Raw genomic sequence first — 21721 nt, 5'->3', positions numbered from 1 at the left:
GCAAGTGATGTAAGTATCGTATGACCATGGAAGATGACTGCATGGTATTTTCCCTATGTAAAAGGGAATCCGAAGCGAGAGTGATCTGCAGACTGCCATATTTATTTCCTGAACAACAATACCAGGTGCTCGGCTGTCCTGCTGATCTCCCTGGCAGCAGTAGTGTCTGAATCACACACCTGAAACAAGCATGCGGTTACACTTGATAGAAACACCTGATCTGCTGCTTGCTTCTTCAGGGTCTAGGGCTAAACGTATTAGAGGCAAAGAATCAGCAGGACAGCCAGGCAATTTGTATTGTTTAAAATAATTGTATCAGTCTCCATATTCCTCTGACTTGAGGTCCCCTTTTAAACACTTGCTAAAGCTATTGCCACAAACATTGTTCCCATAGCGTTCCCGAGTGTCTCAGGTTTATCAGGTTTTTTTTAAATATTATATTCATTTTAGGCCCGGTTCACATTAGCGTTCGCTATCCGGATTTTCCGGATCTGATCCGAACCGCATACTGTACAAACGGAACGTACGTTCCGCATAGCAATGTAAAGTCTATGCGGACGTTCACACGTGTCCGTTCCGTACAGTACGGAGCCGGATCGGATCCGGACTCCGGACTCTTTTCCAACATGCGCTATTTTTTGGGTCTGGATCTCCGGCCCACGCACCCGGAGCCGGACCTGAGCCTGACAGCACCATCAGGAACACAGAAACCAATGGGGAACGGAAGGCACAGAACACACTGCCTACAAAAACCTGACGTTCTACCCCACTTCCTATGCGTATGCAAGCGGCCATTTCGGATGGGGACACATGGGCCAAGCATGTCTGGAGTGGAGCAGCAGTGACAGACGTGCTGGAGCTGTTTGGCAGAATGTCGGAGGTGGAGGTGAGGCCTACAGCGGAGGAACCTGATTGTACACGTGCACCAGGTGCACCTTCTGCTGACCCCAACATTTGTATTTTTTAAATTTCGCTATTTTTTGCCCACGGATCCGGATGGCAGCCTGATGCATGCCTAATACAAATGGACCGGATCGGGATCGGAACCGTACGGTTCTGATCAGGATCAGGTCAGGATCCGATCAGGATCCGGTCCGTTTATTTGCCAAAACGCAAGTGTGAACGGGGCCTAATCAAAAAGAAACCATAAAATGTTATAAATGTCTCTCTTTTGGCACTTGACTCACTCAGCATGTGTCCGATCCCTCTTCATTAGTATTCATTGTACTCCTGGCTGGCTCTGCCTGCTCTCCACATGCTGCCAAGCCTGGAGGTAGGCCGCTGGATGTTCTTCTGTTATCTGTGTCATGGATGGTGATCTGGGCCAGTAGGGGTGGGGGTCCTGGTGTTTGGGGGGAACTAAGGCTTCAGCCATTCCACAGCTTGAAGTGTCTCTGTTGTCATGAGAAAGGATCTGAGGGAGTTTCTGTAGCACTCCAATAGGTTCAGCAACAGGAGTTGGGCAGGGAGTGGGAAGGAGGTCCTCTGACTGGCTGCCTTCAAGAAGATGCCACACTGTGAGAGTGCCATTGGCTTGCTACAGTCCCCAATTGCTCGCCTTGGTGGGAGACCTGGGGGCCTTCCAGCGGGGTCTGAGTCCCTGGGCATTTGCCCAGTTTCTCTTTGGAAGCGCCAGTCCTGTATTTACCTGTCCCTCCCTACCTGGCTTTTTCATGCTCTCCGGCTGGGAACAAAATTCTGGGGAGAACACTGCCCTATGAAAAGGGTTTCCATGTCCTCCTGAAGACCACCTTTGCTATTCAGAGACCACTTATCCAACAAAAGCTTGTGGGATAATCTATCGTGGCCATTCTTCCTGCTGTGCATGAGCATGGCCGTACTGTGTCCGTGCAGTAAGCTGAAGCCACCTGTCTATGAGCAGCTCCATGCTACTGTCCTGGCAGGGCCGTACTCACATGGGCTCAGTACGGCCATGCTTGTGCAGAGTGTGGAGCACGGATGTGAGCTTCAAGGTGGTCCTGGGCAGCGACGGTGGATCTCCAAAACAATCAAAGGAGGGATCTTGCAGACTTATCTCACAGACTTAATTTGGAACAATGTAACCTTTATTATTTCCGGCACACCCATGTACAACATCTGACCATCTCAGCCGATGATCGTTTTGGGGGCCTATATGGTCCCCTTAGTCATAGGCAGAGACAGATAAACATATAAATGGTGGGTCTCAGGGAGGACACAGGGAGCCTCTGGAGGATCCAGAAGCTGCCTCTTCATAGGTAAGTATCTCATTTTTTTTTCCATTATGGTCACCTTTAATTATATTTACAACAACTCGTCACACTCCCTTTAAACTACAGGCCAGTGGTGCTCAGCAGAGCTCGAATATTCGTGTAGCTCGAATATTCGAGCTCTTTTCCAGCTATTCGAGCTCGGTATTCGAGCTCAGAATAGCTGTAGCTATTCGAATGGGCTATTCGAGTACACTCGAATAGCCCATTCACTATTCGAGCTATTCGAGCAAAACGGCGCTATTCGAGCTCGGTACCGAGCTCGAATAGCGTCATAGCCCAGATTGATGTCCTTAGAGCCAATCAGAGGGCTCCCAGGCCCTCTGACGGCAGCCAATCACAGAGGGGTACCCTGGCCAGCCCCTACCCTATAAATAGCGGCCGCCATGTTAGGTTTCTCCGTGCTTGCCTGAGACTTGTACAGAGAGAGAGTTGCTCCTTTGTGCTTTGGCTTAGCAAGAGCTCTATTGTGGTCATTTACCTAGCGTTTTTGCTCACATACACCTCCTATACACACCTATATTGTTGTTAGTTAGTTAGACATTGTATTTTAGTTAGTAGCTTTTGTGTTACATAGAGACAGGCCAGCTGCTGCAGGCTTACAGCTTTAGGCCTCAGGGCCTTGCCTGTGTGGGCAGCTGTCCTCCTGTCCTCTGTTTATTTCTCTCTATTCTATACCAGTATTTCTGCTGTCCTTTACTACTGATTGTATTAGTATTGTAGTTATATACTGTAACTGTACTAGGACACTCACTGTCACTGTTCATAGGCTACTAGCTGCTCCTGCGTGTGTGCACTCACTTTCTGTGTACACACTACACACACTCTATTTCCTTCTGATAACTGATTGATTATTGTAATTGATTATTGTAATTAGTTAGTTGTACTTACTGTTACTACTTACTGTACTAGGAGTCTAGGACACTCAGTCACTGTTCATAGGCTACTAGCTCCTGCGTGTGTGCACTCACTGTCTGTGTACACACTACACACACTCTATTTCCTTCTGATAACTGATTGATTATTGTAATTAGTTAGTTGTACTTATTGTTACTACTTACTGTACTAGGAGTCTAGGACACTCAGTCACTGTTCATAGGCTACTAGCTCCTGCGTGTGTACACGCACTGTCTGTGTACACACACTACACACACTCTATTTCCTTCTGATAACTGATTTGATTATTGTAATTAGTTAGTTGTTTGTACTTACTGTTACTACTTACTCTTACTGTACTAGGAGTCTAGGACACTCAGTCACTGTTCATAGGCTACTAGCTCCTGCGTGTGTGCACTCACTGTCTGTGTACACACACTACACACACTCTATTTCCTTCTGATAACTGATTGCTTATTGTAATTAGTTAGTTGTACTTACTGTTACTACTTACTCTTACTGTACTAGGAGTCTAGGACACTCAGTCACTGTTCATAGGCTACTAGCTCCTGCGTGTGTGCACTCACTGTCTGTGTACACACACTACACACACTCTATTTCCTTCTGATAACTGATTGCTTATTGTAATTAGTTAGTTGTACTTACTGTTACTACTTACTCTTACTGTACTAGGAGTCTAGGACACTCAGTCACTGTTCATAGGCTACTAGCTCCTGCGTGTGTGCACTCACTGTCTGTGTACACACACTACACACACTCTATTTCCTTCTGATAACTGATTGCTTATTGTAATTAGTTAGTTGTACTTACTGTTACTACTTACTCTTACTGTACTAGGAGTCTAGGACACTCAGTCACTGTTCATAGGCTACTAGCTCCTGCGTGTGTGCACTCACTGTCTGTGTACACACACTACACACACTCTATTTCCTTCTGATAACTGATTGCTTATTGTAATTAGTTAGTTGTACTTACTGTTACTACTTACTCTTACTGTACTAGGAGTCTAGGACACTCAGTCACTGTTCATAGGCTACTAGCTCCTGCGTGTGTGCACTCACTGTCTGTGTACACACACTACACACACTCTATTTCTTTCTGATTACTGATTGATTATTGTAATTAGTTAGTTGTACTTACTGACTGCTACTACTTACTTACTTACTGTACTAGGGACGCTCACTCAGTCACTGTTCATAGGCTAGCTCCTGCGCGTTTGCGCGTGCGTGCACTCACTGTCTGTAGTGTACACACACTAAATTTACTTGTGATTACTACTGATTATTGTAACTGCTAGTTGTACTTTCTGACTGTTACTACTTACTTACTGTACTAGGGACACTCACTCAGTCACCTCACCCACCAACCCACTCCATTAAAGTACCCCACTTTTCACCCGCCCTTTTAAAAAACTTTTGTCTATACGCCCAAAACATCGAAGATGTCTGGAAGTGGCAGCCAGCGCGGTTTGGGCAAGGGGAAGGGCAGCAAGGGAATCAGGAGGAGAGGGAGCAGCATTGTGGCAGGCCGCGGCCGCGCCACCATGCACAGTTCCGCAGCAGCAGCGTCAGTGGCTAACATTCCTCCCATAGCCACTGGCCGTGGACGCCTTGGGCGCCGCCCAGCAGGAGCATCTGCAACTCACGCTGCAGAGACACAGCAGCAGCAGCGTGTAGCACCTGCTCCGATTTTCCTCCAGCCGGGTCGGAAATGTCCCATTGAGGAAAAGCATGCAGACACTGTGGTGCAACTCATGACGGAGGATGAGCAGCCCGCCATCAGCTCTGCATCTGAGGCCTCCACCCTCACCACCACCACCACCACCCCTGTTCGCAGCAGCCGCCCAGCAGGGTCTGGGGAGGAGGCCCGTTCACCGTCACTCGCCGACCTGTCATTCAGCAGTCTTTTGACCCCAGGCATCATGAGTAAATTGTCTGCTGTTGTTGGCGATCTTGAGGAGGAGATGCTGATGGGCACTTTGGGGGATGAGGGATTGGACAGCAAGACTGTGGCGACAGTCAAGCAGCCCATCCATGCATCAGGAGAGGAGTTTGGGGGGTCATCATCCCAGCAGGACATGTTTCAGGAGGGGGAGGATGATGATGACCCGGTGACAGACAGAGACTGGGTGCCACCACCTCCAGGGGATGTCGTCCTCAGCAGCTCTGAGGAGGAGGAGGAGGAGGATGCGCTTGTGGGCCTTGCAAGGAGGCGCATCATTGCAAGCATTGGCAGCAGTAGGCAGGTCCCACAGCCTGCTGGTGTCTCAGGCTCAGCAGCAGCAGCAGCAGCATCTGCCAGTACCACCACCAGCCGCACCCAAGCCCCCCCCCCCCCAACCACCACAGGGAGACAGGCAGCAGCGCTTCCATGCCGTAGGGGGATGTTTCTGTCACCAATCTGGCGCTTTTTCACCATGCCCACAGTATACAGCAAGTACGCCACTTGCAACCACTGTCAGCGGAAGTTGAGCAGAGGTGCAGACCCCTTAAAGTTCAGCACCAGCTCGCTCATCAACCACCTTGCTGCGAAACATTTCCACCAGCATGAGGAGTTCCAGAGGCTGAAGGCATCTGGTGCTGGCAGTGGCACCACACCCATCACTGCACAGCCTTCAGCAGCAGCAGCAGCAGCAACAGCAGCCACCCGCCCTCCTGCTCCTCCAGCAGCACCAGCAGGAGTGCGGAAACGCACTGCTCCTCCCCCCTCTGCAACTCCTGCCGCCGACACTGAGGCCTGTTCTGGCAGCCAGTCCTCAGTGGCCTCCTCCGCTGTGTCTGCTGATTCCCGTGCCAGCAAAAGGCCACGCCAGAGCCTTTTGAGCGAGTCCTTCCAGGGGGTGGTTAGGGCTCTGCCTCCCAGCAGCCGTCGCGTGCGGCAGCTGAACGGCTTGCTGGCACGGGCCATGTGCTCCCAACTCCTGCCGTACACGCTCGTGCAGGAGGGGAGCGACATTCGTGCGCTGCTTGCTTGCGCAGCCCCAGACTGGCAGCTCCCCAGCAGACACTTCTTTGCCCGCAAGGCCATTCCTGCACTGCACCGCTTTGTGATGGCCAATGTGGAGCGAGGGCTGGAGCACGCGGTTGGTGAAAGGGTCCACGTCACCATGGACTCCTGGAGCAGCCGCTTCGGGACAGGCCGCTACCTGTCCTTCACTGTCCACTGGGTCAGCTTGGTGGAAGGGGGTGAGGATGGGAGAGCAGCAGCGGGCACAGCAGCAGCAGCAACACAGTGGGTGGTGCCACCCCGCAGGGTCAGGGGAACTGCAGCAGGTTCCTCTGATCCTCTGCCATCCTCCGGCACACCTGGCCAAACCCTCCGCCTCAGCAGCAGCGTGAAGGCCCGCCACTGCCAAGCGCTGCTGCACTTGGTCAGCCTTGGGAAGACCAAGCTGACGGCAACCCATGTGTTGGCCAAACTCCAGGAGCAGGAGAGGATTTGGCTGACCCCCAGAGGCCTCAGAGTCGGAGAGGTGGTGGCCGACAATGGGGCCAATCTGGTTGCCGCAATAGACAGGGGAAACCTGACCCACATCCCCTGTCTTGCCCACGTGCTGAACCTGGTGGTGCAGAAGTTCTTGCGCACCTACCAGGGGATGGGCGAACTGCTGGAAACGGCAAGGAACGTTGTGCGTCACTTCCGGCGCTCGGCTGCAGCCTGTGCGAGCCTGGAAGACGTGCAAAAGGAGCTGGAGCTGCCACGCCATCGGCTAATCCTTGACGTTCCGACTCGCTGGAACTCCACCCTGGCGATGTTGGAGCGTCTGGTTGAACAGAAGCGCGCTGTCAAACAGTACCTTGCCCTGGCCACTGTTTCCGCCGCTCAGAAAAGGGACAAGACCAGCAACATCCCGTCCATCGTCCCCGATGATGACTGGAGGCACATGCAGCAGGTGTGCTTAGTGCTGGCTTCCTTTCTGCAGGCCACTAACATGGTGAGCAGGGACCATGCTATGGTCTGCGAGTGGGTGCCCCTGGTTTGTCTGCTGAACAGGGCCCTCGATGCTTTGCTGGAACAGGGAGCGGCAGCCTTGGACCAGCAGGAGCGGCAAGCAGCTGCACAGTCCACCTCTGAGGGGGAGGAGGAGGAGGACTTGGTGGAGGTCCCTGACCTTGCTGCTGATGAGGGGGAGCAGCACAGTGCAGCTGAGTTGGTGCGGGGGTGGAGAGAGGATGAGGCTGACGAGGCAGAGGAGGAGGATGAGGACAGCAGCACTGCCGTCGATGTGCCAGCAGACGTGGCCCGCCTCTTCCCAATGGCAGCGCACATGCTGAGGTGCCTGCGCAGGGACCCCAGGGTGATCCAGATGAAGCAGAGGGAGGACATCTGGATCAGCATGATGTTGGACCCACGCCTCAAGGGGAAGTTGAGCCAGTTCCTGCCGCCTGCAGGAGGAGACCCAGCGCAACAAATAAGGAGCTTGCAGCAGGCCCTTGTTGAGCGCTTGGAGGAAGCCTTCCCCCAGCCTTCCACCCCCACTGTCCAGCAGCCAGCACAGAGGCAGCAGCAGGTGCCTGCATCCAGCAGCAAGCGCCCCACAGACCTGCTGTCTCTCAGCCACGAGCTCTACAGGACTGTAGAGGCTCCGGCAGCAGTGACTAGAGAGGAGGTGCATGCAGCAGCATCCTCCTCCGGTCACAGCCAGCGCCTGACCCGCATGGTGGCTGACTACATGGGGTCCTACAGCGGGCTTGACAGCGATGCCCCTGTTGATCCCATGGAGTATTGGGTCAAGCGCCTGGAGATCTGGAGCGAGCTGGCGCAGTACGCCCTGGAAGTGCTGTCCTGCCCCCCTTCCAGCGTGCTGTCCGAGCGCTGCTTCAGTGCAGCTGGTGGCGTGGTCACCGAGAAACGCTCACGTCTGGTGACAGACTGACGTTTCTGAAGATGAACCAGGCGTGGGTGGAAGGCGAGTTCCTGGCCCCTGTTGTCGGCGAGAGGGGGACATGAACTGGCTAAGAACCATCGTTAATGTGCCTTACCACCCTTTACCACCTCCTGGCTCCTGCTCACTAAGCCAGCCTGGTTCACTTTGACTATTACGTCGCCTGCAGCCACACATTTTACACCTACAGTGGGCTGCTGTGTACTGCCCTTCTGCTGTCTGTCTGTGTTTCCCACTGCCAGGGTACACAGAATTACCTTCTGCTGCCACTCTGCCACCAGCTATTACGTCAAATAATAGCTATATCTGTGTAATTGGTTGTAAAACCAAAACCAAAAAACCATTAAAAAAAAAAAGGTTTAATTTTTCTGAGGTGCCCGGGTTGAAAACTGTGTTGTCCCAGTTGTGTATTGGACACGATGTGGGCTGCACGACCGCTGTCTGGGACCTCCTGTTGTGTTTATTTACAGCCCTGGTATCACCGCTAGGTACCAGGGCTATTATGTCACGCTGCCTACCTGCTGCCACACTCACACTGCTCCTCCTCCATTCCTCCTCCTGCTGCTGCTGCTGTCTGTCTGTGTTTCCCACTGCCAGGGTACACAGAATTACCTTCTGCTGCCACTCTGCCACCAGCTATTACGTCAAAAAATAGCTATATCTGTGTAATTGGTTGTAAAACCAAAACCAAAAAAGCATTAAAAAAAAAAAGGTTTAATTTTTCTGAGGTGCCCGGGTTGAAAACTGTGTTGTCCCAGTTGTGTATTGGACACGATGTGGGCTGCACGACCGCTGTCTGGGACCTCCTGCCTGCTGTGTTTATTTACAGCCCTGGTATCACCGCTAGGTACCAGGGCTATTATGTCACGCTATCTGCCTCCATTGACTGCCTGCTGCCACACACTCATCCTCCTTCTCCTGCTGCTGAATTTACCTCCTGCTGTCTGTGTGTTTCCACTGCCAGGGAGCACATACAATGGCGCTTCCAACATGCGTGCGCCCACCAGCTATTTGTTACGCTCAAAAATAGCTGCATTTCTTTAAAAAAAAAATGGAAAGAGGAAGAAGGAGAAGGAGAAGATGATGATGATACAGTACTGAACAAAATTCTGGACACAACTTCTCTTTCCACCTTTTTTTTTTTAAAGGAACATCCCCACATAATCACTTGCTGTTGTTACTTGGAAAAAAAGATGTTTCTTGCATCATTCACCCTCAAAACAAGTGTTGGAAGCTATTTAAGGCCAATTCGAATAGTCAGCTCGAATAATGAGCTCGAATACCGACTCGAATAGTCAGCTCGAAGTCCGAGGTCGAATCGAATAGTAAAAATTATTCGACTCGAATATTCGACTGACCTCGAATAATTTACTATTCGAATTCGACCAAACTCGAATTTTAAAAAGGGGTATTTGAGCACCACTGCTACAGGCACCCCATTCGGCCCTTAGGCCCTCTTTGGCTGTGTGTTGTCACATGAAGAGTTCAGCTTATGAAAAAGACAATGAAAGCTGTACTTAGACATCTTCAGTTATTATAGTCCTACCGCTGACAGCCGCTGCTACAGTAAAGTGATCTTGCAAGAAGAGAAAGATGGCTATTACATTGATTATTTTATTAACCAGCTATGTGTGAGTCCAGCCTGCAGCAACTTAATGAATTTGGATTGACGCAGTGGCGAGGAACTTGCTGTATATCAAATGTATCGGGTCCACACAAATCAAAGAAAAATCAGACAGTATAAAAGAATAACACTTATCGTGTAAATTCAAGCCACTGCGCTATAAAGCACTCAGTGCGGGTAAAAGGACAATGAAAATATTGGGCTTTTTAGATCAGTACAGAAAAAGACTTGCCGATCTGAAATTGTAACTTTAGTCTGCTCAGTCAGTACATTATTCTAAAAGAAATACCGTCATATAAATAGTAGTGGGCAGAAGTTGCAGCTTTGCACAATTATGCACCATAATCCGCAATTATGCATCGTAATCTTAATACAAAATTGTACAGATTACGCGTAATTTTTTTTTGCATGCAAGCGTAATCGCTAATTGTAATCACGCATGCTAGCGTAATTTACACTTCATTTTGGATGCGACCGCTTTTAAAGAGACACTGAAGCGGAAAAAAATATGATATAATGAATTGGTTGTGTACTATGAATAATTACTAGAAGATTAGCAGCAAAGAAAATATTCTCATATTTTTATTTTCAGGTATATAGTGTTTTTTTCTAACATTGCATCATCCTATAATATGTGCAGATTATACAACACTCAGCATTTAAAATGAGTCTTTCAGAGCAGTCTGTGAAGTAATGACCTCTCCTCTGGCAGAGCAAAAGTAAACAGTTCAATTACAGTTGAGATAATAAAAGTCAGATAACAGCCCTCTCCATGACTAAGTTAGTCGGAGAGCTTAATAGCTTTTTTGCATAGAGATAACAACTGGAGTTTCTCAACTCTTCCTGTACTGGAAACAATTAGACTGATGTATCTGATCTTAATGTTTTTTTTCTTAGCAGTACTACACATACAAATCATAATATTATTATTTTTTTCGCTTCAGTGTCTCTTTAAGCATACAAATGGATTTTTTTTTTTGTTTGCATTAAATATTTAAATAATTGCTGCGCTTGTGATGTATACGGGTTGATGAACACAAATTTGTTTCATATCAACACATTTTTCGCATTGAATATTTATCTAATAGCCGCTTATGCGCAGTACACTGGTGTATAGATGCATACGTAGTATGCTGTAACATAATCGCAATTACGCGATGTGTAATTGGGAAAAATTACGCAGAATACCCGCAATTGCCCCAATAGCTTATGTCCATGGTTCCTGTGATTGTAACAGCAACCCCAGGTTCAACTAAAAGATAAAAGGAGACCAGGAGCCCAATGGTGCAGAATCGTGTAAGATTCAGAAAAGCAAATTGCTAAGGATGTATTTACTCACAAAGGTGGGTTGCAAGTTCTTGCTACCACCGCCAGAGCAGGCGGGAAATTAACGATCGGTTTTCCAGGTCTGTGACAGGAAGTTGGTGGTTGCACTCCGGAAGTTCTTTAGGGCAACTAAAAAACTATCACCTCTAAAAGAGGCATGAGAAAACACTTAAAACAGGGCTGAAGGCGCCTAATGCATACAAGATAGGCTAATAAGCTGTTATCTTACCTCTCTTGAAGAATTTGGACCAGTTTATTGAAAAAGGTCTTTTATTCAAGCACATAAAATTGGCAACGCGTTTCGTGGGTGCTTGTCTGCTTCCTCAGGTCTCATGCTTGCTACACCGTTAAGGCAGTTAGCAGTTAAGGCATCTGTTTTTTCACTGACCTGAAGAAGCGGGCAAACACCAGCGAAACACATTGTCAATTTTATGTGCTCAAATAAGACCTTTTTCAATAAACTGGTCCAAATTCTTTAAGAGAGGTCTCTGTTTATAAGGTTAACAGCTTATTAGCTTATCTTTTATGCATCCGGCACCTCCCACCCTTGTTTAAATGACTACATATAAATGACTTTTTCACAGACGGGCAAGGACAATTAGTCGATGGATACATCAAGACACACGTACAGGTAGGTCCTATTTTAACAGAGGAGGGAAAGCAGGAGCTAAATGACTGATATCAGATTTTATTTCATACAGGTGATATCATCAATTACCCTTTTACTGGTAAAATTAAAATTGTAGGTGCAGTGATGATTCTCATCAGAAGTGTAAAGCTCTAATGCATTCTTGTTAAAGAGCCACAATCACAGAAAATTTTAAAATTTTAAAACCCATGCGTATGCTTGCATATCATGTACGCTAATCCCAGGTAAAAATGCACTGTAAATTAGTATTTTACTATGTGGGTGTCCTTAACCACCCTGGCGTTCTATTAAGATCGCCAGGGTGGCTGCGGGAGGGTTTTTTTTAAATAAAAAAAAAAAACTATTTCATGCAGCCAACTGAAAGTTGGCTGCATGAAAGCCCACCAGAGGGCGCTCCAGAGGCGTTCTTCTGATCGCCTCCGGCGGCCAAAAGTAACACGGAAGGCCGCAATGAGCGGCCTTCCGTGTTTTGCTTACTTCGTCGCCATGGCGACGAGCGGAGTGACGTCATGGACGTCAGCCGACGTCCTGACGTCTGCCGCCTCCGATCCAGCCCTTAACGCTGGCCGGAACTATTTGTTCCGGCTGCGCAGGGCTCAGGGGGCTGGGGGGACCCTCTTTCGCCGCTGCTCGCGGTGGATCGCCGCAGAGTGGCGGCGATCAGGCAGCACACGCGGCCGGCAAAGTGCCGGCTGCGTGTGCTGCACTTTATTTCATTAAAATCGGCCCAGCAGGGCCTGAGCGGCACCCTCTGGCGGTAATGGACGAGCTGAGCTCGTCCATACCGCTAAGGTGGTTAACTACTTCAGCCTACAGTGTTGTGTCACCTTATGCATCCGAGCAACTTTAACCTCCCATTCATTCGCCAATAATTTTATCACTACTTAAACACACTGAAATGATCTATATCTTGTTTTTTCCGCCACCATTTAAGCTTTATTTGGGTGGTATATTTTGCTAAGAATTATTTTATTCTAAATCAATTTTAACAGAAAGATTAAGAAAGAAATGGAAACAATTCATTATTTCTCATTTTGGCCATTATAGTTGAAATGAATACATGCTACCATAATTAAAACCCATGTATTTTATTTGCCCATTTGTCCCGGTTATTACACTGTTTAAATTATGTTCCTATCACAATGTATGCGGCTGATATTTTATTTGGAAATAAAAGTGCATTTTTTCAGTTTTGCATCCATCACTTATTACAAGCCCATAATTTAAAAAAAATAACAGTAATATACCTTACCACATACATATTAACCCTCCTAGCGGTCTATTAAAAACTGCCAGGGGGCAGCGCAGCAGTTTTTTTTTTTTTTTTAAATCCTGTAGCGATGATTGCCGCTGTGCAGCGGCATCCCCCAACCCGCTTCGTTCGCCTCCGGCGATCTGCGATCAGGAAATCCTGTTTAAAGAACGGGATTTCCTGGAGGGCTTCCCCCGTCGCCATGGCGACTGGCGGGATGACGTCACCGACGTCATTGGGAGTCCCGATCCACCCCTCAGCGCTGCCTGGTGCTGATAGGCCAGGCTGCACAAGGGGTCTGAGGAGGGGCGCGGCGGGCAGCGGCGGCGATCAGTATGCACACGTAGCTAGCAAAGTGCTAGCTGCGTGTAGCAAAAAATATGCAAATCGGCCCAGCAGGGCCTGAGAAGTCCTCCTGCGCGGTTCGGGGTTACCGCCAGGAAGGTTAAGAGTTCAGTCCCTAAGGTAGTTTTTTTTTTTTTTACAAACCTTTTTTGGTGTAGCTATTGGGAAGTGTAGGAGGTAAGGGACTATTTTTAACAGTAAAAAAAATGTTATTATCTGGAAATTTGTATTTCCATAACTAATTTTACTATTTGCACGCGCAGTATTACTATGCAAGCGGAAGTAAAGCATGTCCGGGAAAGACGGAGCAGTCTCGTTGACGGTGTTGGTCTTTCATATGGAGAATTAAACATGTAGTAGCTGTGGTTGTGGCACACCTTACCCCAAAGTGTGGGTGCATAGCCTAGATGGTGCTAAGCCCAAGCACCACAGAAATCAATAGTTCAATAAAGTTTAGGCTAGCACACCTGCTTCAAAGTGCAATCGTTCTCCTTTATTGCTCCATCAACACAAAGATTGACAATTGTTTCGGAGCCACGGCGGGTCTCCTTCCTCAGAATGTGCAGTCTGCACATTCTGAGGAAGGAGACCCGCCGTGGCTCCGAAACAATTGTCAATCTTTGTGTTGATGGAGCAAAAAAGGAGAACGATTGCACTTTGAAGCAGGTGTGCTAGCCTAAACTTTATTGAATCATATGGAGAATTAGATCAATGAATGGGAACTGTGTTCCCATTCATTGATCTCCGGGCTAACGGAAGGCGGCGGGAGCGCACGCAATCACGTGCCCATTGCAGCAGGGCAGGCTCTCTGGACAGATCTATCCGTCCAGATAGATCTGAGTGGTTAAAATGAACCTGAAGCATAATTAAAATAATAAAAAAAAACAGATACTGACCTAAGGAGGGGGAAGGCTCTGGGTCCTATAGAGCCTTCCTATTCCTCTCCTGGTTCCCACATTCCACTGCTGGTTCCCCATTAGCAGTCTACAACTGATAAGTTGGAGACGGCTCACTTCCACTGCAGGAGGCTTTGTGTGCTGCCTGAGTGCTCCCGAAAACTTCTAAAGGCTCCCACAGTGGGAGATATAAACGGGGGAGCTAAAAGGCAGGGATAGTGAGAGGAACAGGAAGGCTCTGTAGGACTCAGAGCCTTCCATCTCCTTAGGTAAGTATCTGTTTTTTAGTTTTTTTCCTTTTAACCACTTGATGACCGCAGTGTTAACCCCCCCCCCCTAAAGACCAGGCACTTTTTTTCTGTACTTTCAGCCTTCTGCACAGCCCAGCTAAGGAATATGGTGATCAGACTCCCCTACTATTTTGTCCCTAAGGGGACATCCCGCCGGAGGGCTCCGATTGCCGTGGTCACATTTATTTTTTTCTTCAGCCTCTTAGAGGCTCTCATTGTCGCTGTCCCTCTCCCTCTACTTCCCTCCTCCCCTCTGCCTGTACAATTAAGCAGGACTGTGATCCGTCCTGCTCTCCGCCTCTCACAGCCTATGAGAGGACGGCGATCCCCGGCCAATCAGAGGCCGGGGATCGCCGATCTTGTACAGTGCTGCTGGAGACCACAGCGCTGTACGCATGATTTCTTTCCCCTTTCGTTTACAAGCAACCTGCTAACCGCGATCGACGGCTAGCAGGCTACTCATGGAACTCCATTCCATGAAGCTGCAGGGAACGATCGCGCATTCACGTGGCCGTTCCCTGGGAAACTGCAGCCCCAGGACTTGACGCCCATTGGCGTGAGACAGTCGTAAAGTAGTTAATTACACTTCATCAATGGTGTAGCAATAGCCATAGCAGCTGCTATGGTGCCCTGGAGCAGAGGGGACCCAGGTGGTACTTTAATGTACTATTCACCATTAACTTTCTTGTGTTCCTCCACCATCTAATTCTCTCTAAGTTTCCATGAACTACATGCTGTGTAGATTGCATAAGAATTTCAATTGCACAAATAACTCATATCCATAGGGTAGGGGCAGGTGGCATTGCCCAAGAATTACTTTATCTAATGGCCCCATGAAAGTTTTGCTATGGGGCCCCATAATCTCTAACCACGCTACTGCACTTCATGTTTGGTTTAAGCCATGTGGAGATGTTTGGGGGATCTCTTTCACCTGGCAGGGATTGGTACACTATTCCTTGGATGACAGATGTACCACCAGCCTTCTAGTGAGCAACGTATCTGACAGCAGAGCTCCGTGTGGCGGTTTAGAGCCAATTTCATTAGCTCCTAACCCTGTGATCACTGTGAGCCAATCACAGTAATCGCATGTTGGTTTTTTGTAAAAAAAAAAAGTCTCAAGAGGTGAAAATAAGATGGTGAGCTAAACAATTGTATCTATTCATCTTCACCTTCTCCTAAAAAGGACTATTTTAGCTATCCCCAGCTGTATTTTATATTTTAATCTACTTTTTAGGTCTTTACTGTTTCTATGTCTCTGCACAATGACACATGCATCAAAGTATGCCAGAGCTAAAATCTATGAACTCTTGACCATTTTTATCTCTTTCTTGCTCTCAGAAGCCATTCTCTACTAAGAAAGTGTTTTATGGTTGTAATTCCTTATCAGTTGTGGGGGATGCGCTATGATCCGACCCAGTCCCGACCTGGGCAGAAACTGTCACTTGCATGTCTGATGTTTAACTCTTTCAGGCGGAGAAAAGAAAAAAGGAACACAGACTAGTTATTTGTGTGCTTGGCACTGTACATACACATGACAATCTTATCATGTCACATGTCACCCTGTGTATCCTTTAAAGGACCAGAGACTGTTAGTCTGGGAGTGGTTAATATATTTTCATTACTTAATTGATGTTTACATTGAATCTGACGTAGCCTATTAAAATGATTGTGTAGTTCACACCTGCCTTTAGCACTGGTCGGTAACTATTGCATACACAGGATAAAAGTTTCATATATTAGTGACCATGGCTAATGCTTACTCCAGTCTGGCGTTTGCACTGACTTTATAGGTACCAAACCGGAATATTAGAGCCACATTGATTAGAGGTACGTTTACTGAAGCTTTTAAAGTCTTACGTTCCTTAAATGCAACCTATTATGTCTCTTCACAATTAAAAGGTATACATTATATATTATATGTAATGCAAATACTCTGATGGGCGCTGGATATCTATGACAGGCGTATACATTTCTCATTCCATTATACATTTACATGGTGCCCTAAAATATCTGTCCTCGATAAAGATATCAATAATTTCCGTTGCTGATTTGCAAGGCTATGTTACATTAATCTGAGGCATCATTTTCTGCTGCACATTCGGTAAGGTAAACAGTAGCCAGATTACTTTTCTAGACAGAGTTTAAAATTCTGTTCCCTGACAATTTTTTTTCCCTTACTGGAATGTGTGACTTAAAGTGTACTAGGGATGGAAAACAAGAAAGATTTGATACTTACCTGGAGCTTCCTCCAGCCCCAAAAGCACATCTGAGTCTCTCGCTGTCGTCCCGCGGTCTACCGTTCACCCGCAATCAGCCCCGGTAACTGGTTCAGTTGCTTAACCAGGCTAAGACCCCGACTGACACGACTGACCCAGTTAACAGTGCTGATTGCGAGTGAACGGCAGACCGCGGGAGGACGGCGAGGGACTCAGACGTGCTTATGGGGCTGTAGGCCCCAAGTAAGTATCAAATCTATCTTGTTTTTCTATCTCTGGTTTCCTTTAATCTAGTGCTCCCCTGACCCATGTTCCTCCATCTTCCAGATGGCCGGTATGCGCAGCATCATGCGACATTATACGTTGGGTGCGAATGAGACTTCAAGCGATCAAGGTACTTTGCGCAGGTGTCGTCAGGGATCTTAAAGATCCGATCCACCGTGACGGTTGTTATCGCTGTCTGATGCTAAGCAATGTTCGTGTGATCGTGAGCCTGTACCCACGTTGCGAGATTGCAGAAACGACCACTCGTCGCTCAAAACATCGCTGGTCAGCATCCCAATGACAGCATCCCTGAAAATGCTCTGCAAGTGCCTGGTTATGACCTCTTCCGAGCAGATCGTGTCCACACCCTATCTGGAAAAAAACGGGGTGGAGGCCTATGCTTCTATATCAACGCTGCCTGGTGCACCAATGTTTCCATCCTCGACAAGGTTGCCCCACTAGGAATCTTAGCACCCTGGACCACTGCTACACAGTCCACAAGAACATATACAAAGCCTCTCAAGTTGCTGCCCTGGGGAACTCTGACCACTGCCTAATCCACCTTATTCCTACCTACAGACGGCATCTGGAAATTACCAAGCCCGCCATCAAGTCGGTCAAAAAGTGGACAGAGGAAGCTAAGATGGAGCTACAGGCTTGTTTTGACTGCACGGACTGGACAGCCCTGGAGGCACCCACCCTGGATGAATGGGCAGAGAACATCACCTCCTACATCAGGTTCTGTGAGGAATTGTGTATACCGACCAAGACCTTCAGGGTCTTTCCGAACAACAAGCCCTGGTTCAATAGCAGGCTGCACAAGCTCCGGAAACTTAAGGAGGAGGCCCATAAGTCTGGCTCCCCCCGAGGAGTTTAGAGAGGCCAGGAATACACTGAAGCGAGATCTGAGATCCGTAAAAAGGGCATACTCCGAAAAGCTGCACCACAGCCTCCAGTCCAACAACTCGCGGGAGGTGTGGCAGGGCCTGAGGTCAGCTACGAACTTCAAATCCTCCCCCCCAGCAAGTGGCCCCTAGCTCCCATCTGGCCGAGGAGCTCAATGATTTCTACTGCAGATTTGAGAAGCAGTCTGATCAACTGAGGGTTGTGGTGACTACAGGGCTACAGACCAGGACTACAGTGGCCTCCCCCCAAGCATCCCTCCCTGAGAGCCATGGCACCCCCACTCCATTTTCAGTACAGGAGGCGGAAGTACTTCGTCTACTCCGCAAGGCCAACCCCAGGAAAGCCTCAGGCCCGGATGGGGTGTCATTGAACTGCTTGAGGACTTGCGCAGACCAGCTGGCTCCCATCTTAACCTCCATATTCAACAGGTCCCTAACTGTAGGTCAAGTCCCCTCATGCTTTAAGAGGTCCACTATTATCCCAGTCCCCAAGAAGCCGGGAAACACGGACCACAATAATTTTAGACCAGTAGCCCTAACCTCAACCATCATGAAGGTCTTTGAGCGCCTGATCCTGGCCCTCCTGAAGCAATCCACAGATACCGCCCTCGATCCTTATCAATTTGCGTACAGGGCAAACCGGTCAGTCGAGGACGCCATTAACGTAAGCCTGGCACACATCACGGAACACCTAGAAAAGCCTGGCTCTTACGCTAGGATACTGTTCTTGGACTTTAGCTCAGCTTTCAATACTATTTGTCCAGACATCCTGCTGGACAATCTTGTGCAACTAGGAGTTGACATCTCCCTCTGCAGGTGGGTCAGGGACTTCCTCTCAAACAGAATGCAGAGGGTGAAGCTTGGCAATTGCTTCTCCAGCGAGAGAACCACCAACATGGGAGCTCCGCAAGGGTGTGTACTGTCCCCACTCCTGTTTTCCCTGTACACCAACAACTGCACCTCATCCTCTGACTCCGTCAAGGTCATCAAATTTGCGGACGACACAACAATCATCGGCCTCATCAGCAGCAATGGAGAGCTTGCCTACCGCAGCGAAATTGAGAGGATCTGCGACTGGTGCAGGGGAAATAACCTCATCCTCAACACGGCAAAGACTGTAGAACTGATCGTAGACTTCAGGAGACACTCCTCCACCCAGTCCTAATTGGGGAGACCGCAGTCTCCAGGGCGCCGAGTGCTTGGTTCCTGGGCACAACTCTTACTAGCGATCTCAGATGGGGGGTGAACACTATCAAAATTCAAAAGAAGGCACAGCAGAGGTTATTCTTTTGCGACACCTGAAAAAATTTGGCACCCCAAAGAAACTGCTCATCAGCTTCTACACTGCCACTGTAGAATCCATCCTCTGCTCCTCCATCATCGTCTGGTATGCAGGGGCAACAGCTAGTGACAAATACAAACTCCAGAGAATAATTCATGCTGCAGAAAAGACCATAGGTTCACCCTTGCCACCTCTTGATCTCCTCCACACCGCCAGACTGGAAAAGAGGGCCAAAGGGATCTCTCTTGACCCCTCCCACCCAGGCAATCGCTTTTTTGAGCTCCTCCCATTGGGTCGCCGGTTCAGAGCAATTGCCTCCAAGACCACCAGGCGCAAGTGCACCTTCTTTCCCCAGGCAGTCCTCCTTCTAAACTCTCTAACTCCTGCCAGGCCGGAAAACTCTAGTCCTTGGGAAACAAACCCGTAACCGGCACCCGGTCTGTACCTGCTGCTCACCCTGAACCTTGACTGTATCATGTAACTCAATTGTAGTAGGGGTGGATGAACACCCTGTAGGAAAAGTCACAGGAGACAAAAAAACGGGAGCCCAGTAGTGCAATATGTCAACCACAATAAAAGAAAATAAATTAAAAGCACTACTCACAAAGGGAGGTTGCTGGGGGCAACCAACCACAGGAAGCAGGTGGAGACAATAAACCCGACTCCACTCGGGGTGGTCCTAGCTAGAACCGGAAGGATGGTCGCTCTCTTAGTGGAAAAAGGGGGACAGAGTCCACTGTGGGGACTCCACTGGTGGTCTGCCACCTCCCCTCGGACAGGATGTGTTCGGGGGTATACTTAGCACGTAAAGGAGAAAGAGGCGCCCTGATGTAATAAAAGCATCTAAAATCAGCTTAAAATCGAAAAGTGATATGAGGTAGCTCCTCTTGTATTAACTACAGAGGTTTCGTCATTGAGGTATCCCTAATGTGCAGCAGCCCCTTTGAATTATATACAGGTCCCTTGGGCTGCAGCTCCCTATTTCTATCTGTTGCTCCTTATTTGCAACCTCTGTATTCGATTTGCAGCAACCCCTATTCATGTACAGCTGCCCGTCAGACAGCCACTCCCCAAGGTCCTGGCCTTGGTGGCCTTCCCAGAAATCGAGCCCTGATTTCAACCCCATTAAGTGTTGCAAGAGGTACAGGAAAAACAAGTTTGACTGATGGGGGCCGCTTACCGTGTCTGAAAACTCTCACCAGGGAAGAATAACTAGTTGAAATACATTTCCAGGTAATAAATGTGTAACAATGGAACGCGTGCTGCTTCTTCTCACTGACTGAACTTGTATTTAATGCAGATTGCAGAAGTTCAAATACGGCTAGGCTTTCATCTGACTTCTTACCACAACAAAATAGCACATGGCGATAAGATAAATTGATTTGATTTAGGATTTTACAGATGACTGGCAATCACACAATAGCATCCTCCATAGGATACTCACCATTGTTGAGATGAAATAACACAATTCCTGTGTTCAGCCACTGTTGTAAAATGACAGAGATTTTAGACTTAAAGCCCAGAATCCAAAATGTGTGGATTTCCTGAAAATGTCCTCATTTTTCAAAATCTCTTTGTATTCTGTGTATCGTTTGCTTGATTCCTTTCTGTCAAATACCTAATAATATAAAACAAAGCATTATGTTGGTATGATTGATACTGATACTGTACATCTTTAAAGGTACCCTGCTGTAAATCTTATGTTAAGCAGAGGCAGTGGTGGCGCTATACGTGGGCACTGGCCCCTCTGGGAATTATTGTGCCACCCCTGCTCAATAACCTTTTGTTTCCAAGTTCCAGCAGCATACACTGAACAGGATAGGGTCTGTAAAAAAAAAACTCTCCATTTCAGTCTGGGTCTATGTAGGGGTTAAGTAAACCAATGGTCTTATCTATTTGCCATAAATACCTCAAAATCCTTGCAAGATCCCTTGTAATTATTGGATTTGGATGATCCAGATGCAAAAAAAATCTCTCTACCTCCCCCTGACTGTATATTCTAACATTGTCAGTCAACAGGAACAGAGTCTGAAGAAAGCGTACTAGCTGAAAGCTTATTCTTTTTCTTTTAACCACTTCAGCACCACAGGGTTTTTTGCTTAAAAACCAGAGCAATTGTCACACTTCAGAGCTCCTCCCATTCATTCACCAATAACTTTTATTGCTACTCACCAGATGTAAATGATCTATACCTTGTTTTTTTTGCCACAAATTATGCTTTGTGAGGGTGATATTTGCTTTTAGTAATTATGTTATTATCTGTGCATTTTAAAGGGAAAAATGAGAAAAAAATAAGAAAAAATACACTGTTTCTCCATTTCCATCCACTATAGTTTTCAAATAAACAATGTTACCATAGGTAAAACACACACATTGTATTTGCTAAATTGTCCTGGTTATCTCAACGTTTAAATAATGTTCCTAGTACAATGTATGGCGATAATATATTAGTTTCTGGTTTGTGTTTTTTGTTTTCTCAATGTACTCTATCAGTAATTAAAAGCCCTTATCTTCATGATTAACAGTAATACACTCTCATGGCATACTTATTTTAAAGTCCCTAGGGTAACTATGTATTCTCTTTTCAATGCTGTCACTTTTTTTTTTTTTTTTACAAGTATTTATTTAGGGGTATAGAGTA

The 21721-nt window shown here is 47.6% G+C and overlaps 1 long non-coding RNA gene across 3 annotated transcripts in view; it reads right to left on the bottom strand.

Moving 5' to 3' along the window:
- LOC137547261 (uncharacterized) overlaps positions 1 to 21721 on the bottom strand; it is a 240083-nt gene that overhangs the window by 208609 nt on the left and 9753 nt on the right. For all 3 annotated transcript variants that reach the window (XR_011026543.1, XR_011026542.1, XR_011026541.1), the window contains exon 2: positions 20525 to 20698. This is a non-coding gene — a long non-coding RNA (uncharacterized lncRNA). The remainder of the gene's footprint in view (positions 1 to 20524; positions 20699 to 21721) is intronic.

The sequence above is a fragment of the Hyperolius riggenbachi genome, chromosome 2 (assembly GCF_040937935.1).
Source record: "Hyperolius riggenbachi isolate aHypRig1 chromosome 2, aHypRig1.pri, whole genome shotgun sequence".
Classification (NCBI taxonomy): domain Eukaryota; kingdom Metazoa; phylum Chordata; class Amphibia; order Anura; family Hyperoliidae; genus Hyperolius; species Hyperolius riggenbachi.
Note: the sequence above shows the minus strand (reverse complement) of the source record. Positions and strands in the feature narration are given on the sequence as shown.